At 44.4% G+C, this 27,257-nt stretch overlaps 1 protein-coding gene and 1 long non-coding RNA gene across 4 annotated transcripts in view; both read right to left on the reverse strand.

The window, feature by feature from the left end:
• The window catches only part of ADAM12 (ADAM metallopeptidase domain 12), a 351,526-nt gene that overhangs the window by 150,825 nt on the left and 173,444 nt on the right, over positions 1-27,257 (reverse strand). The window lies entirely within an intron of this gene.
• On the reverse strand, positions 23,579-26,709 carry LOC131493546 (uncharacterized). Its single transcript, XR_009252732.1, has 3 exons — positions 26,638-26,709; positions 26,066-26,148; positions 23,579-24,318 (listed from the first exon to the last, which is right to left on the reverse strand). It is a non-coding gene; the product is annotated as an uncharacterized LOC131493546 (long non-coding RNA).

The raw sequence follows: 27,257 nt of genomic DNA on the forward strand, positions 1-27,257 counted from the left end.
CCATGTTGGGGACAATGGACCATTGATGGATTTCTCTCCTGGACAAAGGCCATCCTGATCAATATTCCCCCAGCTGGGCCTTTGAACTACCTGCCTCCTCCACATGGGTTCTCCAGGGGAATGAGCACTTTCCATGATGCCTTGATCTCTTATGCAATTCCAGCCCCCAGGTTTATGAAGAGCTTGGCTAATTCTAACCGCTAATTTTCCATGAGCACTTAAATGGTTTCGTCTGAACGTGGTTGGGAATATTGGTTACTTCCAGCATTCTTAGGGTGGGGTCATAGGAATTACCTCGTTGATTTCATTAACTACTACAACACAGGACCAACTAGCACCCGGGGTCATGAAAAATCAAGCTCTTTGGTAAGCATCGCAGTCTCAAGTTGTAAAACGGGTTAAAAGCCACGGCGGGGGTGCTGAGTTGGTTTCGGATTTGACTGAAGCAGTGACCCACGACGTTTATGGAAACTTCGGGGCTCACCTGCCTTCAGTATCCCAGTGGATTACTTGCTTGGTGCTATTTGAAAAAGCTGCTGGCATCACAGCCGTGACAACGCTTAGAGCACTCAGCTAAGAGAGCTTTTCCCCCGGAGATGTACCTTCCGTGCTGCTATGCCATCGAGCTGTCCTGGGCACAGGGCAACAACGGATACCTTCTCCGTGCACCGGACCCAGAACATTACTTCCCTTCTCTGGACAGACTTTGGGCTGAAAAAAGACAAATATGCTTCCAACATTTCTGGCTTCCCAGCCACGAATCTGTTTCTCAGATGACAATATTGTGGTTTCTTAAAAAAAAAAAAAAAAAAAAAAAAAGGAAAACAGAAGAATACTTCCTATAAAGAACCCAGCAACTAGAATTCAGATGGGATTTATGGTTTCATTTTTCCACAACAATCTTGCACGCAAAGTTGGGAATTGGGATTACATCATGTATGCTACTAAACTCATATTCTAAAAACATGCTCCAGAAAGGAGTTCTTCATTAAAAGCTGAAATCTTTCCATGTGTCTGGGGAAAAAAATAGCAAACTATATTGAGGAGGAGGAAGGCACAGCTTAATGATTAAAAAATGTCATTTACAGTGATCTGCTTCAGTAATCTTTCCCAAAGAGTTTCATGGAAAAAAAAAAAGTCCTAGAGTCACCTACAAGCTTATTGAATTAATCAACACTTCTCTGGGGTCAAGAAATAATTATGTATCCTGTATGGTAGAAGGCTGTGGAAACGGACCAAACTAGGAAATGGATAACATGTCAAGTCAGTGCTTTCTACTTTTCCCGTAAGGGTGGATATTCCTAAAGTGAAACAATCCCACTGCGGCTCACTGGTGGTCAGAGCACTGTCTGGCCCAGGACATGGGGATCGGGACGGGCTGTTATCTCCCCCAGGCCTGGGGGATTGTTATTCATTTTGCTGGGTGTGACAGCGGCACCGTGGTCACATAAGAAAACCCCACATTATTTTAGAAATGCAGATTGACATGTGGATGGGGGAAACGTCGCGATATTGGGTGTCGGTTTAAAATGACCTCTGAGAAGGGGCAGTGATAGAAGAAACAAGTGTGGCAACGTGTTGAAGCTGACCGAATCTGGGTCGTGGCCATGAGGGCAAGACTCTCAAGTTTGGCCCTGTTGACAGGTGGCACGAGGTAACTCTGTGGTGAAGGCGGTCCTGTGCCTGTAGGATGTTCAGCAGCATCCCCGGCCCCTACATGCCAGTCACAATCCTGGGTTCTTTCAACCCAAACTGTCTCCAGCCACTGCCCCGCCTTCCCTGCGGGGCAGGGCCCCCTCAGTCGAGAACCACTGATATGTGGGAGGATTAAGACGCTATTTTCTCTCCTCTTGAATACATTAAAAATGTTTTAGAATAAAAGGTTTATAAAGGTAATGGAGGAATAAAAGTGTGAAAAATCATGGTGCCGGGTCAGCCTCTTGGGCTGTTTGGAGAACATTCCTGAGAAATGTGACCACAGAAGTCTGGGGCCCAGACACCAGGGAACTTCTGACTCTGGTCCTGGGCCTCAGCCTCAGAACCCACCAGGGGCATGGGCCCATCTCAGGCCAGAGGGTCAGATGCTGGGGGGGGGGGGGGGGGGAACCTTGGCCCAGGAACGTGCATGTTAAAAAAAGCAGCTTTAGTCTATTGTTACGTTTCATTCCATTTTCTTTATCCTTTGTGCATGTGTTTGCTGGGGCTCACTCTCTATCTCCACCCAACAACCCCTTATATATATATTTTTATACCATCTGAGGGGAAATGACACACATCATCGCCTTTCACCCCATGTACTTTCAGGGTGTATATCCTGTGAACAGGCATGTCCCCCATGGATGACGATGCAGCTGTCTGCTGTGATGTCACCATTGCGATGCCCTTGTCCGCTCTTCCATTCATGTCCTCACAGCCACAGCTTGCTCCGCGATGCCCTTTGCTCCGGGACGGGCTCCAGTCTAGGATCAGGTGTTGGACTAGGTGGTCACGTCTCTCTGCCTCTTCTTACTTTTTATTAACAACGCTGAGAAATAACTCACACACCGTACGACTTACCCACTCAAAGTGCAATTTTTAGCATAGTCCCAGAGCTGGGCAACCACCCGCCACAATCTGATTTCGGGACATTCTCCTTCTCCCTCTGTCCTTGGCCCTGTCTCGTCACCCCTAGCCTCTTTGGATTTAGAACACTAATACGGCTTTCCTTTTAGTGTTGTGATGTTTTAATAAAATGCTCCTCGCTTGCGGTTTGTCTGATATTTCCTTGGGATTCCACGAGGTTCTCGCAATAAAATCCGTCCCACGTGATGCGATGTCTGTCTCAGGGTAGCCCGTGTGGAGACCCGTGGTGGCCATCTGTCCCCCCCGTGCTGATCATCCGGTCAAGGTGCTGTGCGATGTCCACGCTGTATAGTTAACCAACGGGTGCTAATCTAGGGGGAGATTTGGAGGCGGAACAAGATAACCTGTGTGGTCTTTTTAAGCACCTCCACACGGACAGCTTCCGATGTGCAAGGAGAGAAAACCAAAGGCTCCAAAACTTCCCCGGAGGCCCTTCACACGTGGGAATGAGGACCTAGCAGGCCGGCCTGGCCTCACGACCGATGTCCCTGAAATGCTCAGCTCACCTGTGTGGAGCCCGGGCCCCCCACCTCCAGCGGCTTCCGCTTCTCGTTTGCTTTGCTTCAGCCCTTTCGCCACATTCCTGAAATGTCCACAGCAGAAGTGGAGGCCCGCGGTGGGACGACTGGCTGTCTTCTCTTCCAAAGGGAGAAGGTGGCCGCAGGGAAGGTGGTACCGAATCAGCCCTGGGTGGCCTAACGGGGGGCAGGAAACTGGCTGTGGAGGAAGGGCCCCGGATGCTTCCTCTGGAACGGCTTTCTCTCGGGGCCAAGGCAAACCCTGTCCCCACTGTTTGTTGTGCTTGACCCAGATGAGCTCCACGGAATGGGGGCCTGGCCCAGGCGGGCAGGGTACCTCTGCTCAAGAAGGGTGGGTGTGGGGGGACGGGGCAGGGCGGCAGGCAGGAGTGGGGGCCACCTTCAGTGCCAGAGTCCTGCCAGAAGAGTCGGGAACACGATGGCATGGCCATCTCGTCACAAGGAACCACGCAAAGTAAACAGAACGGCACACACGAGGAGATGGCGTGTTTACAAATGGGAAGGGACACCAACCAAATGGCAAACGCGACCTTCGGGAGACCAGTTGATACAGAGGCCATCGGGCCACACAGCCAGGTGCCGAGCATTTCAACTCTCCTCGGCCCTGGCCTGCTGCTTGCGGGGCAATGTTAAAGATATTACTATTATTTCATTGTAACGATAACAATTGCTCAAAATAAAAACCAAAACAGGCAAACCATTAGAACACCAAGAAGAGATTTCTAACGCTTTTTTATTTTAAACATATGTTCCTAAAGCCGTCGGCGGAGAGTGCCAAAAACACAGTATCGAGTCTATTTTCCTTTTTCTGTATACAGGACTGGCTTTGGAAACCGCCTATAAGTGCCCTAAAACTTCTTCCCTCATCAAACACAACTGAGGGACAGTACAAGGAGTTCTGAAGCATTATCAACTTACTTCGCTCACGGGGAGTGAGGGAGAAGTGACGTTCACGTGGCCTGGACCTAAGTTGTAGCGGGGAGACGTCGGGACACGGCTTTGCTCATCCCCTTGGATGGCACAGGTGGGGCACCTTGTACCGCATCTTGGAAAACCAGCCCCACCCACTTGGCCGCCCTGAAGGGTTGGCTGTGGAGGGAGAGGAAAGGCTCTCCCTTCCCATCCCAGAATTCCACGGGGCCATGGCTTCTTGCAAGGGGCCCCACCTGGCATTCAATCCCCAGAGGCCGGCAGCAGATTCTAGTCCCTTCTTTTGGCATATGGGCCCTGGAAGGTCTCTCCCCAAAGCTGTGTGATGAGAATCCCCACGCCCTGTGTTGAGCTGATGGGAATCCACACACTCCCTGGGTCGAGCTTAGCATAAAGAATTGGCTCTCCTCACCTTCACCCTGCAAGCCACAGGGAGCTTCTCGTAGGGAGTTAGTTTACTGCGGTCCTCAGGCCTAGGGTCGGGGAGCTGGGTGGCTAAGGAGATGAAACAGACCATGCACTGAGTTAACTCAGTGACGCCATCGCGCATTCATAACCATTGCCGAGCAATCCCGAGAAAGCAAAGAGTATTCTTGGGGACTCCGTCTGAAAGCATCATGAGTTACTGTGCATTCAGGGCCTCCGTGGGCCCCCCCACCCTTTGCTTCAAAGATTCACAACCCAAGTGAGAAGGGTAGATAGTGCTCTCTGCCCAAAGCCACGATTCAAAATTCTGGCTTTGTTATCCTTCGGTGTGGGATTAATTATCACAAGGCCTTGTAGGGGACTCCTTTATATGTGATATAAAGTAGAGTTTACTGTCATTTTAAATAAAGACACTAGATGAAGCTGAAGCTATATAGAGAGACTATAAAACCAGAAACAGCAAGGGAGCACAATTCTGAGGAGATCTGTGACTCGTGGTCTAGGACATATATGTCTGGTGTTCAGAAAAAGTAAAGAGCTGTTAAGTACGTCCCATATTATTTTATTTCAGGGTAATACAATTCTTTTGTTTCTGCCGTATAGGAAGCAGTTGTGTAACTAAAATATAATAATCATCTTTTGGTCTAAATAATGATGACCTTATAGACAATAAATTGGAATAAAAACTGAACTCATAAGGGCTTTTAACAAAATCTCTCACTGTCTCCTCAAGTATGGAGATTTACATGGGTACACATAGGTGGCTCTTCAGTGTGATGTCAACGGACTATAGAATCTTTCCTCCAAAGGTTTACCACCAAAGCCCCAGAGAGGAGAAAGTATAGAAAGAAATCTGCATTCATGGCTCCTAATAGTTCAGAAAAGGGCTCCCTTCATTTAAGTAACAGCCACCATATTTGTGTAATGCTATAGTGAGTCTGTCATTGTATCATAGTTTTAAAGTAGGGGTGTGCTAAGCAGAGAGAGAAAGAGAGGTACAGAGGTTGACGGGGGGAGAGAGGAGAGAGAGAGAGAGAGAGAGTGAAGGAGGGAGGGAGGGGGAGAGAGAGAGAAGGTAGCTTGGTTGAACGCACAGATGCATTGGCTCTTCATTTAAGGCTGTACGTTTCTGCCATTGCATTATGGGAAATGCTTATGAGAGACTTTTATGAAAGGGCAGGACAGGTTGTTAAGAAACATGAAGAAACATGTAGAATTACTTTACCTGGGAGGAAAATTTTTAAATAACATTAGGTTTAAAAAAAAAAAAGTAAGAAAGAAAAGGATCAGAAAGTAGGAGATTTGATACTGGTGAGGTGTGGAACATTGGTAATTACCGATTATTAAAATATTGTATAATGATACTGGACACTATTCACTGAACTCCTACTATGTGTTATGAAGGGTGCTAAGCACGCTCGTGTTTACTACTTAAAGGGCCTCATAAGGTCCCATAATTCTGCCCATTTTACAGAAGAGATAACTAATGTACAAAGAGTTACATTGTTTGTTTGTAGTGAACAGCAGACAGAGGATTGGGAACCAAATTAATCTTTAAATTTTTTTTATGTTTATTCATTTTTTGAAAGACAGAGACAGAGCACAAGCAGGGGTGGGGCGGGGAGAGGCGGGGCGGAAACACACACTCTAAAGCAGGCTCCAGGCTCCAAGCTGTTAGCACAGAGCCTGACGCGGGGCTCGAACCCATGAACCGTGAGATCATGACCTGAGCCGAAGTTGGACGCTTACCCAACTGAGCCACCCGGACACCCCGGGAACCAAATTAATCTGACTCTAGACCCCGTTTCAAGATTTTCTATGAAGATTTGAGACTCCAATAGGAACAGGGTTTCTTTTTTTTCCAACTGATTATTTAAAAGACAAAAGTAAATAACATTTTGGCTTAAGAATACAGGAAGGAAGTCTGGAGAGAACCTAGATACAAATCTATGAACAAACAAAGCATAAATACAATACAACAAATGAAATAAAATCTCAAAACCGAGAGCTCCTCGTGCTGGATTATATTGCAACAGAGGATGGGATTCCATTGCTGCATTAATTCTTCTTCAGCGCCAGGCTTTTGGCCAAGAAGAAAGGAATGTTTTGCACTTAGTGGGAGGTACTAGGCTTCAAGCAATGTGCCAATCAAGTCTTTGGTATTTTTTTTTAATTTTTAAAAATGTTTTTATTTATTTTTGAAGGAGAGAGAGACAGAGCATGAGCAGGGGAGGGGCAGAGAGAGAGAGGCAGACACAGAATCCGAAGCAGGCTCCAGGCTCTGAACTGTCAGCACAGAGCCCATCGTGGGGCTCGAACTCATGAACTGTGAGATCATGACCTGAGCCGAAGTTGGACGCTCAACCGACTGAGCCACCCAGGTGCCCCAAGTCTTTGGTATTTTAATTCAGATTCATTGAATAAGAATCTCTGTGTTCATTCAATTTAATTTATTAACCTTCATTTGAATAAAATTTTAGTCTTTAATTTTGGTAAGTGTTTTTTGCTGACAATAATTGGGTAAACTTTTGTGCTCTATGGTTATCACTGACATGAAAAATGGCTTTGTTAATATCTCAGCATCTATGCTAGACAAAGTCAAACATTACAGACATATCAAAAATCTTTTCTATATAAATGGGATCTACTCTCTTATGTAGAGAATAAGCATAGTTTCAAACATCAAGAAACTCCTTATCAGAGGGTTTTTGTTCATGATAAGATAGTACTGTTATCAATTCGTGTTTTCGTGGATTTAAGAGATTTTTAAAATTCAAATTCAAATCAATCAAACAGTTTAGAAAACCTGAGAAATACTCCTTATGCTTCTCTTTTGGCTTTAGTCAGTCCTTATTGAAAGACAATTTTTTTCCCTCTATAAACATCTTCAAGATGTTTCTGTAAACAGCAATTGAAAACTTACACAAGTGTCAGAGTCTCTTTTATGTACCAGAACAATAAAAAAAAAGCAACACATTTCTCTGTCTGCTCATAAAAGTAATTGTTTATTTCTTCCTCTTTTTTTATGGCATCAAAAGTACTAGAGCGCGACAAAACCAGGGGACAGGCAGAAAAAAGAAATTAAAGGACATAAGAAGGTGAAGTCAGAACATTTTACAAAGCATGTTCCTTTAGGTACCTTGTAGAAAAGCAAAAGCAAAAATGTGTCCATTGCATGTGGACTGGAAAATGTGACCTGCGACTGTCCACATCCACTCAGGCGGCACCCAATCAACACGACTGGATATAAGAGGACTTATTTCATGGATATAAGTGGAGTGTGTGGTAATCTTTCATTGTCCCTGCCAAAAATTCTCATAGATACCCATTAAAAATGTAGCAGTTCTAACAGGGAAGTGTAGAGTGATAAATGCATATACTAAGAAAATACGCCTAAAATAAACAATGGAACTTTACACCTCAAGGAACTAGAAAAAGAATAAACTAGCCCAAAGTCAGCAGAAGGAATGAAATAGCAAAAACCGGAGTGGAAATAGATAAAATAGAGACCAGAAAAACAATAGAAAAGATCAACAAAACCAGGAGCTTGTTTTCTTTTTTAAAAAAATTATTTTTAACATTTATTCATTTTTGAGAGACAGGGAGACAGAATGCAAGTGGGGAGAGGGAGAGAGAGGGAGACACAGAATCCAAAGCAGGCTCTGGACTCTGAGCCATCAGCACAGAGCCCGATGCGGGGCTCGAACTCACGGACTGTGAGATCATGACCAGAGCTGAGGCTCGGCGCTCTACTGACTGAGCCACTCAGGTGCCCTCCAAGAGCTCATTTTCAAAGAGACAAACAGGCACCTGGGTGACTCAGTCGGTTGAGCGCCCAACTTTGGCTCAGGTCATAATCTCATGGCTCATGAGTTCCAGCCCCACATCGGGCTCTGTGCTGACAGCTCAGAGCCCGGAGTCTGCTTGGGATTCTGTGTCTCCCTCTCTCTCTGCCCCACCCCCGCTTGTGCTCTGTCTCTCTCTGTCTCTAAAAATGAATAAACATTAACAAAAATTTTAAAAAACGACATAGAAAATTGATAAAACTTGAGCTAGACTAAGAAAAAAAGAGAGAAGCCTCAAATAAAGTCAGATATGAAAGAGGAGACATGACAACTGGAATACACAGAAATACACAGGAAATACACAGAAATACACAGGAAATACACAGAAGTATACAGGAGCATAAGACACTGCTATGAACAATTATATGCCAACAAATTAGACAAGCCAGAAGAAAAAGATAGATTTCTAGAAACCTACAACCTACCAAGACTAACTCAGGAAGAACTAGAAATTCTGAATAGACCAAGAATGAATAAAGAGATTAAGCCAGTAATAAAAAATCTCCCAATACAGAAAAGCCTAGGACCAGATGGCTTCACTGGTGAATTCTCCCAAACGTTTAAGGAAAAATTAACACCAATCATTCTCAATTTCTTCCAAAAAATTGAAGAGGAGGGTACACGTCCAAACTCATTTTACAAAACCAGCATTACCCTGATACCAGAGCTAAAGCCAAATACCAGCTAAGGACACTACAAGACAACTATAGACCAAAATTCCTGATGAAGACAGAAACAAAAATTTTTGCCAGAATATTAGCAAGCTGAATTAAACAGCATATTAAAAGATTCTACCATAACCAAGTGGGACCTATCCCTGAAAGGCAAGAGTTGTTCAACACATGCAAATCAATAAATGTGATATACCTCACTCACTACTAGAATAAAATGAAAAACCATATGGTCATCGCAATAGATGCAAAAAAGCATTGGACGAAACACAATGTCCTTTCATGATAAAAACCCTCAGCAAATTGGGTATAAAAGAACACACCTCAACATAGTAAAGTCATATGCAACAAGCCCACAGCTAATATCACACCCGGCAGTGAAAGTTTGAAAGCTTTTCCCCTAAGGAACAAGATAATGACGCCCAGTGTGACTACTCTTATTCAATGTGTCCTGGAAGTCCCAGTGAGAGCAATCAGACTAGACACAGAAACAAGGCATCCCAACCAGAAAGGAAGAAGTAAAATTTGTAGGTTATATGATCTCACATGTAGAAAATCCTAAAGATTTAACCAAAACATTGTTGGCTGAATCCAACAACTGTAAAGTTGCGGGATATAAAATCAACATTTGGAAACTAGTGATGTTCTATACGCTACCAATGAAATATCTTAAAAACATTAAGAAAACTATCACATTTACAATCCCGTTAAAAACAATAAAATACCTAGCAACAAATTTAACCGGGAAGTAAAAGATCTATGCAATGAAAACTACAAGACTTTGATGAAGATATTTAAGAAGTCACAGACAAATGGAAAGATGTTCTGTGGTCATGGATTGAAAGAATTAGTATAGTTACAATATCCATACTTCCCAGAGCTATCTATAGATTCAAAGCAACCCCTGTCAAAATTCCAATGGCATTTTTCACAGAAGTAGAAAAAGTGATCCCCAAATTTGCATGGAACCACAATAAACTGAAACCTGATTGCCAAAGCAGTCCTGAGAAAGAACAAAGCCAAAGATATCACCTTCCTGATTTCAAACTGTACTACAAAGCTATAGTAATCTAAACAATACAGTACTGGCATAAAAATAGACACATAGACCAATGGAACAGAAGACACAACCCAGAAATAACCCTCCACATATACAGTCAACTAGTATTTGACAAGGGATCCAAGAACGCTCAATGAGGAAAAGATAGTCTCTTTAACGAACTGTAGTGGGAAAACTAGGCAACCATGTGCAGAAAAATGAAATTGGACTCTTACCTGATACCACTCACAAAAATTAACTAGAAATGGATTAGCAAGTTTAATGTAAGACTGGATACCATAAAACTCTTACGGGAAAACGGGGAAAAAACTCCTTGACATTGTGGCCTTGGTAATGAATTTTTTTTTTTTTTTTTTTTTTTTTTGCATAGGATACCAAAAGAGCAAGTACCAAGCAAAAATCAACCTGGGGGATGACATCAAACTAAAAAGCTTCTGCACAGCAAAGGAAACAATCAACAAATCAACCTTCAGAACGGGAGAAAGTATTTGCAAACTATGTATCAAAAAAGAGATTAATACCCCTGATATATAAAGAATTCATACAACCCAAAAACCAATCTAGTTTTAAAATGGCAGAGGACGTAAACACACATTTTCCCAAAAAAGATATCCAAATGGCCAACAGGTACATGAAAAGATGCTCACCATCCCTAATCACCAGGGAAATGCAAATAAAAACCACAATGAGATATCACCTATTGGGATGTCAACCATTTAGAAGACAAGACATAATAAGTGTTAGCAAAGATGTGGAGAAGAGGGAGCCCTTGGGCATCGTTGGGGGGAACGTAAATTGGTGCAGCCACTATGGAAAATAGTATGGATGGTCCTCAAAACATTAAAAATAGAAATACTGTATCATCCAGCAATTCTTTCATTGCAGTATTATCCACAATAACTATAGAAACAATGTTAAGTGTCTGTCAGTAAATGGATAAGGAAGATATGGTACACACACACACACACACACACACACACACACTGGAACATCACTTAGCCATGAGAAAGCCACAAGAAGGACATCCTGTCATTTGCGACAACATGCCTTGAGGGCATTATACTAAGCAAAATAAATCAGAGAGAGAAATACAAATGCCATATGATCTCACTTATATGTGGAATCTAAAAAAGCTGAACTCCTAAAAACAGACCATAGAATGGAGGTTACCAGGTTACCAGGCGCTGGGGGTGGGGAGAATTGGGGAGATGCTGTTTAAGGGTATGACTTACAGCTAGCAGATGAATAAATCCTAGAAATCTAATGCACGGCATAGTGATTAGAGTCAACAATACTGTGTTGTGAACTTCAAAGTGACTAAGAGACTAGATCTTAATGGTTCTCACTGCAAAAAAGAAATTATAATTATGTGACATGTCGGACTATAAAAGTAATTGTACTGTGATATGTAAATATATCACATCAACAGGTTGTACACCTTAAACTTACACAATGGTCTATGTCAATTATATCTCAATAAAAAATGTAGTGGGCTTAACGCCGTTCTTCTTTCCTCTTTGCTGCTTTCTTTGGCATGACTGTAGTTATTATAAGGGCCACGGCAAGTCACTGTGCCATCCATCTGTTGTTGCCCAAGTTGTTTCTATTCTGGTCTTTTTGCTGTAATCAAGTCATTCCACAGGATACAACCAATCAGCACTGCCTTCTTTATCCACTGGACTCAAAATGAGCTGGTTGGTTGGGGCGCCTGGGTGGCTCAGTTGGTTGAGCGTCCGACTTCGGCTCAGGTCATGATCTCACGTTTTTTGAGTTCGAGCCCCACATCAGGGTCTGTGCTGATGGCTTAGAGCCTGGAGCCTGCTTCGGACTCTGTGTCTCCCTCTCTCTCTACCCCTCCCTTGCTCATGCTCTGTCTCTATCTCTCTCTCTCTCAAAAATAAATAAACATTACAAAAAATTTAATAAAAAAATGAGCTGGTTGAATTGGTCAGAATCAAATTAAATCTCTGAGTCTTCTATCAAGAGTGGCAAGGATTGTGTGATAGAAAAAGAGAAACCACTCCTAGAGAGAAAGCTGAAGTGAACGGGAAATATTTTGACCTTGTGGGAAAAAGTAGATCATAATTTGAACGAACGCTAAAAAATGTCGCGTTGCACATACACACTCTGTCTTTTGACTATGTTCAACTTTAGGTCTGAATTAATTCCACAGATATCGAGTGCCTCCGAACGCCAAGCTGGATGCCGGGGTTACAGAGATACAAAGATGAATCAGATTAGTTCATGTACCCAGGGCTGCTTCTAGTCTAGTGGGGGTGACCTAGATGTATACAAATATAAATGAAACGTCGTGGAGGCTGGGCGAGAAATTTATGCACGGCACAGCAAGGCTGGAGAGAGGAAGGAGCATCATGTCACTGGGTAGGATGGGGGCAGGGATGCGAACTTGACAGTGATGCTCCTTCTAAGTCTGACTGTTTGCCTTAAGAGATACTCTTTCAAGATATTCTACAATCCACGTATACAAGTTCTTCTTCAAAGAGAAATATTCTTTAGGTTATAAGGTCCACATGATCTTATATCTATCCATCTAAATAATACAGATGTGATACAGAGAGTATTATTACAAATAGGAGAAAATCTTTGGGCTGATTTCCATGTCCTGGGTGCTATATTAAGCATTTTTAAACCCTTACAATAACCCCAGGCACTATTCTTACCCTAATTTACACATGAAAACTCACGCTTGGAAAAGATGAAGAGTGTTCTAAAGGTCATATATCTAGTAAGCGGCTGAAATAAGATGAGAATCTGAGTGTACTGACTGCGGACTTTAAGATCGAAGCCGCAGCAAGGCTTGTGGTAGGGAGAACCTTCCTGAGTGTTCTGCAATCCAATAACCAGGCTTTTTGAATCTGGAGGGACATGCCAGCAATCAACCCCAGGCATCATTACATGGGTCTGGCATGTATAGATGTGTATGTATGACTGTACATGGGTGATGTGTAACACTGATCATCATACTCAGGAAAAAGCAAAGATAAATCAATGAAATGTTAAACGGGAAAAGTAGGGCAGATCTGAATATAAAAGGGAAGCTTGATAATTCCTACAATGTGTGTCTTAGTCTGTTTGGGCTGCGATAACACAATACCACAAACTGGGTGGTTTATAAATAGCAGAAATTGACCAAAATCATAGTTCTGAAGGCTCTACGTCCAAGATCGGGCTGCCAGCATGGTCGAGTGAGAGCCTCTTCCCGGGTCATAGCTGGTGACTTTTCATTGTGTCCTCACTTGGTGGAAGGGGCTAGGGAGCGCTCTGTGGTCTCCTTTACAAGGACACTCATCCTGGGGGCGCCTGGGTGGCTCAGTCGGTGAAGCATCCGACTTCGGCTTAGGTCATGATCTCATGGCATGTAAGTTCCAGCCCCCGTTGGGCTCTGTGCTGAGAGCTCAGAGTCTGCAGCCTGCTTCAGATTCTGTCTCTATCTCTCCTGCCCCTCCCTGGCTCATGCTCTGTCTCTCTCTGTCTCTAATATAAATAAACATTAAAAATTAAAAAAAAAAAACACATGAATCCTGTTCATGAAGCTTCTACTCTCATAACCTAATCACCTTGTGAAGCCCCCTAACACCATCACCTTTGTGGGTTAGGATTTACACACAAATTTGGTGAGGATGCAAATATCCATAGCAATATATATCGATCTTTTTTTTTTCTTCAAAAAAAGATAAGCCCCAGTATCCATCTGTCTAGCACCTGGTCCAAGAGGATTTAAAACAAAGTAGCAAAGTTCCTCATAGTCCTCATATAAATATTTATGAAGTTTTAATTTGCTTTGGCATTGGAAGTTATCGATCCTTTTCCCTATTCGATTATAAAACCTTATCACGTACAAAGAAGCTTCTCAGAAAGAAAGTTAATGAAGAGTAAGTTTGTTATTTTGTTGGTTTCCATTTCCCAGTGTGGGGCTGGAGTCCTGGAGAGAGGGCCATTGTTACTGTAATCATATTAAGCATGCCTGCATTGCCCAACAATTAGCCAGCCACATTCTGGAAGAGGAAGAAGTACAGACACAGTTTGAAGGAGGAAGTTTCAGATGTTACTTTGGGCCCCATCATTTAAATCATGGATGCGACTTTATGAACAAAGCTATGGTAGCTTATGAACATAAGAATCAACAAAGCACCCAATAAACATCAAAGCAGATGGTTCCATATTGGGATTGTAGTCACGGTCTTACTAATTCCTCAAAATAATTCCAGGAGTTATATTGACTTACGTACATGGCACCTATTCCTACTGTTTAATCAGTTTGTATGGTATTTGCATGCCTAGCCATCCATCCGCTTATTTATCCAAGAACCTTTAAGTAAGTGCCACTGAGTATCAGGCATTGCGCTGGAGAGTGAAAGACAAGTTGACTCAGAGAAGAAACAGTCGGAAGTAGAGGAGAGCCAGGAGGGAGATGTATTGTGGAGTTTTTAATCCCTATTTCTTATTTGCTTAAAACTGCAGCTTTGTGTTTGTCTTAACTGACAGTTTACTAATTCACCTAGAAATTAGCCGGAAGCTTTTCACAGTCAACAGATATCAGGCCTTGAGCGGCAGTCCTTCCGGCTTCCTGAGTTGTAAGAACGTCTGCTGGTTTGGAAGGAGCTGAGGTCCATGGGGGACCTTTAATTGCGTCGCCTGGCCAGTGACTATCAGTCTGCTGCTCACAGAATGACTTTCTGGAGCAGCAGCAGAACATAATCCTTCAGAAGGCATTTAGAGAACTTAATTAGGGAAAGAAATCAAGATTGAAATTCAGCCTCACAAGATGCTGACGATGCAATTCATCCCATGAAAGTGATGGCTGGCTGGATGGCACGCATAGGAAATGGCGGCCATATTGGGACTCACTAATCTGCCTGTTGACTGACGAGTTTCCTTGGACATGGCTTGTCAGGAACGTTTCCATTTCAAAAAATTGGAGGCAAAGTGCAGGAGACAATCACAAATCTGACAGTTAAGTTTGAAGTAATATCATAGCAGAGAGTACTTATCAAGTGTCTAGAACATAACAGACATCTAGTAAAAAAAAAAAAAAAAACAAAGTCAAAGAGACTGAACCCACTTTCATATATTCTGGTAGAGACAGAAGATCTTTAAAGGGATTTCTCCAGTAAAATAACAAAAAATGCACTCCACAAATTATTCTCCCACATGTATTCACTAAGTTAATGAGGACTGACTGAACTCTTTGTCTTTCCAAAGTACACCTTTCATGTGGATGGGGAGGAAACAAAAGATGTAAAAAGATCAGATCTCGTCTATGGGAGGTTTAAAATGTCAATAGAGCTGCAAGACCTATCATCACACACATGAGACAAAGAGAGAATCTAAGCAATGAAGAGCCCAAACTTTATGCAAGTTGCGGAGGGGATTCGAGGTCAGTGTTAACCATGGAAGGGCAGAAACCCTCAGAGGCCTCTACAGGGGCTTGGACGAATGCACCAGAGGGATCTTGCCCACAGAGCATCTCCTCTACCAGTCTGATTTCTCAGGACAGCAGGGATTTAGGTAATCTCGGGCAATTCAATCCACTACCCAGTGCTCTAACCCTCATATCGCATGAACATGACGTTCTAGCCTCTGCTAGAACACCACCATATACAATCAGGGCTTTACATGTTCATTTCAGCTGTAACTGAGGTATAACTGACAAAGAAAATTACAAGATATTTAAAGTATGTGATCATTTGATACACATATACACTGGGAAAGGCTTCCCCCATCAGTTTAATGAATGTATCCATCATGTCACAGATTTGTAAACATCTACTCTCTTTGCAAATTTCAGTTCATGATACCGTGTTATCAACTAGAGTGAACGACGTGTTATACATTAGATCCTCAAATCTTATTTATTTTATAACTGCAGGTTTGGACCCTTTTACCAACCTCTCCCTATTTCCCCCTCCTCCCCATCCCCAGCTCCTGGAAATCACTTTCCTACTCTCTGTGTCTGAATTTGACCTTTTTTTGTTTGTTTGTTTTCAGATTCCACATGTAAGTGATACCATGGAGTATTTGTCTCTCTCTGGCTTATTTCATTTAGCGTAGTTTTCTCCAGGCTCATCCATGTTGTTGCAAATGACAGGAATTCCTTCTTTTTAAGACTGAATAATATTTTCTCTATATACACACCACATCGTCTTGGTCCATCCATCTCCCAAGGGATACTAAAGTTATTTCCGTACTTTGGTTATTACGAATAATGCTGTAATGAACATGGATGCTCAGAGATCTTGTTTGATTGAGAAGAGCCATCCTAACAGCTCTGAGGTGGTACATCATCATGGTTTTGATTTGACTTTACATTTCAAAACACCTCACCCCAGTCCCGGGATGTGACTTCAGACAGGATAGTTTGGCTCCTTGCCCTGCCATTTAAACACGCTGTTAGCAAAGCAAAATAAAGGTGAAAAAGGCATTTGGGGGTAAACGCTAAAGCAAGGCTTTCCGAAGATGTATCCAACAAGTATGTGACATTCCCTACACTTACACATTCATTCCAGACTTTTAAGAAGTCTATTTTTATTAACTTACTCAACTATTTCTCGGGATGTCTCCTCTGTTCCCACATACTATCCCAAGTGCTGAGGACGTGACAAAGATAAAGAATAAGATGTGGTTTCATCTTCCCTCAAGTGCTAGAAACAAGAGTTGTCCTCCCAGAGCCTATAAGACAGGCATCCAGCAAAAGTTCAAAGAATGGATGGATAGGAAAATGAATAAATGATGGCATGTTTTGAAACGCAAATGGAGATGTTAGTTACATGTACAATTTACAGGTAACTGCAGAAGAATCTAGTACTGAGTCTTGTGACTAACATTGAAACACTTGGCGTTACAAAATGTCCCTAAATCCACATTTAAGAAATGACAGGATAACATAATGAATGATCTAATATTCGTTCCTTACATTATTGCTATTCTTATGTTACGCCTCCCTTTTCTCCAAAACGTCCATGAAATCTTTTTTTTAATGTTTACCTATTTTTCGGAGAGAGAGAGAGAGAAAGAGAGAGAGAAAGAGAGAGAGAGAGAGAGAGCAGGGGAGGGGAAAAAAGGGAGGGAGACACAGAATCTGAAGCAGACTCCAGGCCCTGAGCTGTCTGCACAGAGCCCGACGCAAGACTCAAACTAAAAACCCTGAGATCACAACCTGAGCCAAAGTTGGACGCTTAACCAACTGAGCCGCCCCAGCACCTCGGGGCAATGAAATCTTTATTGAACATCATAATCATGAGCCAGGGAATCTGGATTTAGTCCTCCCGAATCTATCCCAGAACCAGAACTCTGTCCCACGGAAGGGACACGTTTCAGCTCTTTCCGAGATTTACCCTCCCCCAGCACTTCCTCAATACCCTCTTGATCCAGGAAGAACAGACTCGAACTCCCAGGTACAAGCAGAGTTGCTCACCTATACTTCCGTGCCATTAAACCGGTTTGTTACATCAGCAACTTTTAGATAGTACCAACAAATTGACCTACCGCAGGCTTTATTATTTTTCCCAAGTATTGAACGGATTCTCTACAGAAAATCCACAGCTCTTGAATGTTACACAAAAGTGGTCTCAAATTTTCAATATGACACAAAGCTTATTAATCCTGCTCGGATTTCATGCTTCAACATTCATTATTACGTTAGCCTTCCAAATAGGATTTATTTAGACTTAAGTACACCCAGTTTTTATGAAGAGCTGGAAAATGCTGTATCATATTTCACAAATTACGAGTGGCATTTTCTGGACTGGAATGAAGGGGTTCAGCACGGGACTTCAATTTTATAGCACGTGGTTTTGTCAAAAGCATGGTATTCAAAACCCAGTGACCTTTCTGCTGGTCACCGCGCATCAGTGTTGTCTCTCCAGTGTCTGTGCCTTTGTTTCTGCAGGAGAAACAAACCCCAGGGCAGCGCTGGGCAGCACAAAGTACAGAAGATCCACCCAGGAAGACCAGAGTTCAAGTCCTGCCCAGCCACCTCCCCTTCCCTCTGCACAATGTACAACAAGGATAACAAGACAGCATCATCCTGGATCCCTCCAGGGTCACGTGAGGATCAAAAACTCCATGTCAGTGACCAACACCATCCTACCTGGTGGGGGGTAGGCAAAGAAAGAAGCCTCCTGAAAGATTTACAGACAAAAGCCAACAGGGCAGCCTGAACAGAATCTTCTATCGGCTTAGATCCCCCCTCATCTAATAAGGCACGACCTGGATTCTCATATGTTCTCTCTGAGCCCTACGTCTTACTCAGGACTGCCTTACACAATGGTCTGGATTTCACAGTGCACAGCTGAGTCCCAGCTCACGTCTACGGGTGATGATGTAGGATTGCTGTGGGGGTGCTGGTTTATCTGTCCTCTGTGTCATAAAATACCATGTATTCTGGTGTCCATGAAGAAAGGTGTGACGACCACACTGCATTTTCAAACGTACTTCCTTTCTCGACAATGCTGCAAAACGAAAAAAGTCTGAACTTACTCTTGGCCTTTCATGTTTGGAATCTCTGTTTGCCAGACGGGGCTGTATATACCTTGGGGTGTAAATGAAATGGCTCTGATAGAGAAGCAAATGATAGCACCCTTTTCTGCACACTCTGCTCCCATGTGGTAAGAGCCAAGGTTTGCTGGAGCATCTAGGTTCTATTCTGGTGTGTTTTGCAGGACAAAGGAAAGGAATTTTTAGAAAATATAGAATGGAGCCCACTGTGCTCTCTTATACGCTTAATGTGAGTACCGCAAGGGGAAATTATCGTGTGGGCCGTCCCAAAAGGTCAGACTGATGCACAGAACATGCTGGGGGGAGAGCGTCTGCCGTAGTGGAAGGACCAGACATCATCTCGTGAAGGACAATGAGAGAAACAGAGAGGATGTAAGTGACAAAGAGCAGAGTCCAAGGGGGTGGGAACTACACTGGCCCCATCAGTTCCCCTTAGGTGATCATTTTATCAGTGCTGCTACTGTCTCATGAAACAGGCCATCTCAAATGAGAGCAAACTCCTTGCCTCTGGGATGAATGAACCCTTGGAGGGAATGTTTTAAAAGATATCCACCGAGTGGCCAGGGGAGTGAACCGGGTCGCTGTCAACATCCCCTGTAATTCTGAAGTTCGATGATGATGTTTTGTTGAGACGCTCTGTCTGGATTTTGCCCCGTAATGGTGAGCCACTGACCTCTGTCTGGAAGGTCGCTGCTCTGGCCCCAGCAGAGAGGAGGAGCCTGGAGACGGCTGGTGTTTCTGCCCTGACTTCCCACCGATCCCGGCAGGAATGACAGTCTGTTAGCGGGACACCAGCCAGGCCTCTATTGGGAAACTCATCTCTACAACTCTGTCTTGTTGTCTACAACATCTCCCTTCCAATGGTCGGTGTGCAGCGTGTGGCTGGTGGATCTTCCTGCTGTAACCCTCTTGAGACCACAAAATTCTACTCGTGTACTTAGCCACCATCACCTTTGGCAGTCATTGTGCCAGTAAGGAGCGAACCAACACCTATGCCTGGAGAGCAGTGACACAGTGCTTTGTCAATGGAGAAGTTAAGTGACGTGTCTGGCTGGGCAGTTATCTGAATGAAGGAGAGTTGACTTCCCTAGAACTGCACCTCGAGCTCTTTAAATGGAATCTCAGTAAATGAGCTGACATTTTGATAGGAGTGACCACATCCATGCACTTTCTTCCACGTATTATCTTCCTCTCATCTCCAAGACAGCTCCGAGACACAGGCACCAACATCTTTGTTTTATGGATGGGGAAACTGAGGCTCAGTGGGTAAATATGTTTTCTGAAGGCCATAGTCACCGGGTCTGGGCAGATCAATGCTTGGCTTCGGATCCCAAACTCCATGGTCTTCCCATGGTACCAATACCTTTCCGGTCATGGTGGCTTCTCCCTGTGCTGTTTTCCAGCTAATTATGTGAGTGATATAATAATCAATTACATCATTCGTTCTAATGTGTAGGTGCTGTTGACATGTACAAATCTTTTGCATCGTGGAAATTGATACATAGGTAAACTTTTTTTAATGTTTATTTATTTTTGAGAGAGAGAGCGAGTGATCAGGGGAGAGGCAGAGAGGGAAGGAAACAAAGGATCTGAAGCAGGCTCTGCACCGAAAGCAGTGAGTTTGACATGGGGCTCAAACTCACAAACCACGAGATTATGACCTGAGCCAAAGTCGGACGCTTGACTGACTGAGCCACCCAGGCACCCGCTACATAGGTAAACTTTTTGTATTTCATCTCAGTTTGCAGGTAGAGCAAAGGACAGGCATCCCCTGGTAAATGGTTATCTTTGGGAGATAGTCTCTACATGACTTTATTGTTCTAATTCCTTCTCCTTTTTTTCAGCTCCCCCCAACTGAGAAGGAAATGAAATAAAAAAACAAATTTAAGTCTGTAAATGAAATATCAAGTGTCTTTTCGCTGCTTGGGGCACTTCTGTAAATGATCTTGACCTTCCTTCTAGCTCCTTTGAAAGCCAAGGAAACCAGAAGGCATTCAGGGGCTCAGCCAGTGGCTGTATACCCTTCTGTACACAGAGCCTGTGGCAGGTGCCTGAGGGATCTCCTGCAGGAAGGCCCTGGCCAGAGACTGTACCCCTGAGGCAACCCTCTTCTGGCAAAGCCACTAGCCCTCAGCCATTTCAAAGTGACTTCAAAGAGACCATCTGTAGGAGGGGAGCTGCTCCATGCACACAAATGAGGGCAGCAGGTGGGAATAAGCCAGATATCGCACACCTACCAGTGTCATGGGTTTTAAGTTCTTGCTGGAGCTGGTTAAAGGTGCTTTGAAGACCCCTCACTTCCTGTTCCTCTAGGCCAGAGTAAATGTTCATGCAGCAGTTGCACTGTACCTGGGTCCAGCTGATAGCGTCCTCAAAGCCTGTCACTCCCCGTAACGGCTGGGGCAGCCAGGTGAGCAGGGCAAGCATCCGAGGAGAAGCATCCATCTGATTTAACTCAGAGACTGCTCAGCTCTGCTTAGGCATCTAAGGAAGGTGGGTCAGGTCTCCACAGAGGAGTTTAAGGTTCTGAGACTGATGTCACTGAACACACCAGACTATGAAGGGGCCAGTGAGTAGAGCTTGGCTGGCCCTATGTAGCAAAAGCTATTAGATGAACACTGTGATCTGTTCTCAGTCTTCTCTGTCCTCTTCTTTCTCCTGACACAAGTCCGCATATCATGTACCACTTGGTTTCTTTTCCCTGACCAATCTGGCTCATAAGGAAAAATATGTTGGAGTCAGATTTCAAGAGCCAAAAGTGGAATTCTAGTCTAAGTTTACAGCCCAAATCAAGGCCCTCTTCTGTGGACCTTTGTTAGACACCATATATATCACTAAGCGTGCCCAAATTTTCTTGGCTGCATCACTGCTGAAAAAGTCTTCAGGATTCAGGGTGATCTCATATTGCTGCACACAACAAAATGCTTATTGAAACTCCTTCTCATCCAAACTTGCTGGGTGGGGCATCAACACGTCAGTATGTCCACCCATCTGTCATTTAGGGTTACTTTAGATGTATTATGTGTCAGGAATTCTTCTGGGAAGAAGACTGCCCAGGCCTTGCCTGGGTGTGACCTTACAGTTTGGTACTAAAAAACGTTCTTATTTTCCAACTTCTATTTCAGGGAGCTTAAGCAGTCATAAGCATCTGTGTATGGAAGTACTTCTCTTATATTTGATCCCATGACATGTCTTTATATTCCTTTTAACCTCTCATTCCATCTTTGGGTTCCTTTGTTCAATACTTGAGTTTTCATCTCTATTCCATCCAACACCTATCACCCATCCATCATCTGTCCATCCCTCATCTGCCCATCCATCATTTAACCATCCATCTCCTATCTTCCATCCATCCATCCATCCATCCATCCCTCATTCATCCATCCATCCATTCATCTACCCATCCATTCATCCATCCATCCATCCATCCATCCATCCATCCATCCATCTATCCAACCATCCATCCACCACCCAACTATCCATCCATCCATCCCTCATCCATCCATCCATCCCTCATTCATCCATCCATCCATTCATCTACCCATCCATTCATCCACCCATTCATCCATCCATCTATCATCCATCCTCCATCCACCATCCATCCATCCATCCATCCCTCATCCATCCATCCATCCATTCAACCATCCATCCACCATCCAACCATCCATCCAACCATCCATTTATCTTCTATCCTCCATCCATCCATCCATCCATTCATCCCTCATCCATCCAACCATCCATCCACCATCCAAATATCTATCCATCCATCCCTCATCCATCCAACCATCCATCCATCCATCCATCCATCCATCCATCCATCCATCCCTCATCCAACCATCCATCATCTATCCATTTCTCATCCACCCATTCGTACATGTACATGCTCTATGAACCAGGTGCAGTGTGAGCCCAAGTTGCACAAAGGTCCCTGTCCTCAAGAAGCCTGCAGTCTACAGCAGGGAGACACACATGAAAATGCAGGGGGTGCTTTAGGAACACTAAGGAGGGAGCCTGGACTTACTCCAGGAATTTGGGAAGGCTCCACAGACCAAATGCCATGGAGAAGAGTCATGATGGAGAACCCACTAGTGTAGAAGAGTGAGCGGGAATGGCACACACCAAGGAAATGAAGCAGGAAAGAGCACGGAGCATTCAAGGAACGGGGGGTGCTCGGTTGGGATGAAGCACAAGGTCCACAGTGGAAGTTGCAACTGAGGCCAGAAGGACAAGGTGGGGCAGAATCTGAGCAGCCTCAATAGCCAGAGTCAGTCTGCACCCACGGTCTTCCTTATCCTTTCTGTGATCCTAATTTTCCCATTGTGACATCCGCAGCCATAACCACGTCTGTCCTACTCTACTAATACCACCAAATATTATGACTATTTTTCAAGTGCTATGAGCCAGGCATGGGCTAAACATGCGTTACCCATTTACTCCTCTCAATAGCCTATGGGGTACACACTATACTCATTCCCCCTTTAGGGTTGACAAAGTGAGGACACATGGGGCTCTCTGTCCTAGGCCACGTGGCCAATGCCCAGTGGCACTGGAACCTACCCATGGCAGGCCTGCTGCAGAGCCCACTGGTTAGGCTGGCACAGCTGCAGAACCTTCCTGAAGGTGGCACCATGGTGATTCCCCTCCTCTGACTGCCTGCACTGCATGCTGGCTCGTTTCACTCTGTATTTCAGACACATGCTCCCACTCAGCTCTGAGTATCCTATAGGCTTTCCTCTGTCTTCATCAGATGGCCGCTAAAGGCACGGCATTCTGAGGCGGGCTGCCAGCTCCAAAGGGCCTATGAGAGCAGCGGCCATGCCAGGCGGGCACTGAGGACCTGGGTCTCGCCTCCCCCCCCCCCACCCCCGCAGCTGATCCTCACTGGCATGGATGCTCTGCCCACTGAAATGTGGTGTGTCCACTTCCACGTCCCACCCAGCTCATTCACTTAGCAAAAACCACCCACGTGCCCGCTGTGTGTTGCATGCTGGGGGAAGGGAGGTGGAGTGGAGGGGTGGGTGAGGAAGGAGAGGAAGCACACAAGGGTTCCCGATGTTGATGCTCTGGTGTGAGCAACACTGAGTCGGAGAAGACTGAGCTGGGGGCAGTGGGGGCCCGCTGCCTGGGTTTAAACCTTGGATCTGCTAACGACAAGCTGTGTGTCTCTGGGAAAGTTGAATAACCTCTCCGTGTCTTGCTTTTTTCATTTTAAAGAGAAAGGGAATCTTTTTGTGGTCCCTATGAGGATTACATGAGTTGATATATGCAAGGGACTTAGAAAAGGGCCAGGTACACACGAGAAAGGGCAACCCAATAGATGACAGTTATTAGTATTATTAACAGACACAGGATGAGCCCCACTCTGCACGAGGTACCTGTTCTGGGCGGACACCAGTTTTACGGTCAAGGGGCTTACATCCTATTAAGGTAACAAATACATTTGTGCATCCGATACATCTTCCGTTACTACTTGGTAGAGCCAGTGGCCACTTATCAGAGGCAAAGAAGATTATCAGAATTCCAAGCAAAGCATGACAAGGGAGTCAATGCTACTGATCAATAGCTGTCTCCTCCCGTCTCATTCACTTGTTACTTTCCTGTCTCAAATCTCCATTTTGCACTTCAATAGATGTGATTCCCCTTGGAGGAGTTTTTAAAATGCCCTCCTCCAGCTGTTGATCCTGTGACTTCTGACGTGGTCGTGAAACCTTAAAAAAAAAATCCGATTGAAGCAAGGAGCCCAGCGGCGTTTTGCTCCATATGACAAAGGCCCATTTCAGCACGTGACTATCCGGTCCTGCTCAAACAGCGTTAACTTTACTGATCTAGAGCTATGGGTTTGCCCCACGTAGCTCTGCAAGAGGCAAGAACATTCAACCTACTTCCAAAAGGAAACAGTAGGCAAACTTTGCTGAAGGATTTACTGTAATAGTTTACTGTAAAAAAAAAAAAAAAAGAAAGAAAGAAAGAAAAGAAAACAAAAGGAAGGCAGAAGATACACTGTCTACACGATCCAGTAAATGATTCCAGGAGGCAAGGAACTCAGGTAACCAGTCTGACGATTTCCATTCATTTGCAAAGTCGCTGTTACTCTGACAGCAATGAAGGACGTACCTACCTGATTCCTGCCATGGCTTCATTTCAGCAGGAAAATGCACTCGCCACATCTATTTACCACGCACGATAAAACTAGACGCTTGGGACAAAACTCGGTCATGTAACCCAGAGAAGGGACAGATTCTTTCAAAAGACGAAGGCACGACGATGGCATTAACATATCTTAGGCGTGTGGGAGATGCCAGAAATGGGAAGCCAGTGTGGAAGGACTCATCTGGAAGTGGGGGTGGGGTGGGGCATGGGGGGTGGATTGTGCTGTTGCACGGCCTGAGATGCCTTAAAATCAGTGCTGCTCTTCCTGGAGAATTTACATTTGTGAGAGGAGGAGAATACTATTTCACAAGTGCACGAGGTGCTTATCAGAAGAAGATTAAAAAAAAAAAAAAGGCTGCGGATACAGAGTGCCATGGGAGCAAATGTTAAACGGAACCTCAGAGTGACCCAGTTTCGAACAAGGAAGAATCCTCTGCCAAAAGTTGCAGACACCTAATAAGAGGCTCGCACGCTCGAGAAAATGCTTTCCGGAGGCTGTCGGCCCATCTGTGTGAAGACTGGAAAGGAGTGTTTTAAGTTTTCAGGGACGAATCAAAGACAAAGGGGTGGGAAGGAGACATACACCTCGCCATTTATCGGGAAACAGACTCAGGTCATTTTGCTGAGCCAGTGACAGATAAAACACATAGCTGATTGCGGTATTTCTCACACGTAGAGAAAGAGTCTCCAATTTTAAGAGATGACCCCTGATGTTGACTCACGTTATTTTTACTCTAATGATATTTAAATGCATACAAGCATAGAACAAGGTATAAACGTTTGCTTATAGCTCTTACCCCAACCAACACAGATTTATAGGTTGAGTAACTTCTAAAGTTTCGCTCTTACAGTAAATCTTTTGGCAAAGTTTGCCTACTCTTTCCTTTTGGAAGTAGGTTGAATGTTCTGGCCTCATGCAGACCGCCAACCCAAGAATACTCCATTGGACAGTATTGATTCAACCTAATGAATAATGTGGTTTTGTTGAAACAAAACTGCTCCCGCTAAGTTTCAGGAAAAAATCTGACCCTGGTTCTGGTTGTACATGTAACTTTCTGTGTTTGATTTGAGTAACACCCTTGCACACGGCAGTCATTTACATGCTTATGGGATACAGAACGATGTGAAAATCTTGACAGCTTCGTTTGTCTGAATAGGATATTCAGGCCTCATCTGTCTCTGAAATTCTGCCAGTAAGTAGTCCTTGAATACCTATGCCGTGGATGTGGAATCTGATCCCTCTGTTATTTGAAGCTAAGGCTGCATGACTATAGTGTGGAAAATCTGCACTAAATATGGACCCACCTTACATACTGTTGGACTCCTGGGAAATCCTTCTTCGTTTTTACTACTCTACTGACAAGCGATAAACTTCCAGGAACTGGGATCTAAAAAACGGAGGTCCAGGAAAGCGTTAAGAACAATGACCCAAAACTTGGGAATAAGGCAAAAAGCCGGCCATGCGCACTTTCCAAGTCAAAGCAGAGCACCGCCTGGCAAGGCTGCCCGGGACTCACGTGGCTAACTAGGGCAGAGACCAGCAATCTGCCACTCAGGGGCCCGTTTCTGGTAAATAAAGCTTTACAGGGACACAGCCATTTACACGTTCCCGACGGCAGCTCTGTGCTATGCCAGTCGAGTAATAGTGACAGGGGCTGAACGGTCTGCAAAGCCTAAGGTATTTACTCTGTGGCCCTTCATGGAAGATGTCTGCTTGACCCTCGTTCGAGGGGATGCTCCTGGGTGGATTTACTATTTGCTCTTGATTAGGGACCAGATTCCGTCAAGTCAGATGCTAGCCTGTAGAGGGCTCATAAATTACAAGCAGTTTCATCAGGTAGAAGAGATGACCCCCTGAAGTTAGGGGGGGCACTGACCTGCAGGGTGAACGCTGGTTTTACGTCGAAGCCAGTCTCTCAACCGCCCGTCCCCATCCCCGCCCCGCGGCCTCCCTCCTGAAGGAGCCACGCCCCCCTCGGACCGATGCTCGCTGCACATTTCTTTTGAGTCACGTCTTGAACCTTCTGGAATGTGTACTTTGACCTCCCTTACGTGTTCATACTTGATCAGTGAGCACACACTTACTGACCAACTCAGGTTGGTTCAACAGCCACCGGAACCCTTTCTAAGCAGGAGTGTGGTGTTGGGTGCCGTGCGGGATACAAAAGTGAGTGAGGACTGCAGTTGACAGAACGGTGTGAAAACGAACTCATCAATTCCAATAACTACTATACCTCAGACGTGCGTGCTCAGTAAAGACGGTGTGCGGCACAAGCCATGGCTAATTGTCATTGCTCGGTTATAATGAGTTACCGGAGGGTGAGTTATAGGTGCTTAAAGCTTTTCTCTGTGTACCTGTGAGTTTCTGTATGTTCTGGAAAGACCATCTGTTGCTCCTTACAAAGTGTTTTAAAGGGAGAGGGGGGAAGAGGATTTTAATTTTATAAAACTTTCGGTTCAAGGGAAAAACACAAGAAGAAAGTACTAGCAAAACCAC

The sequence above is a fragment of the Neofelis nebulosa genome, chromosome 13 (assembly GCF_028018385.1).
Source record: "Neofelis nebulosa isolate mNeoNeb1 chromosome 13, mNeoNeb1.pri, whole genome shotgun sequence".
NCBI classification, from domain to species: Eukaryota; Metazoa; Chordata; class Mammalia; order Carnivora; family Felidae; genus Neofelis; species Neofelis nebulosa.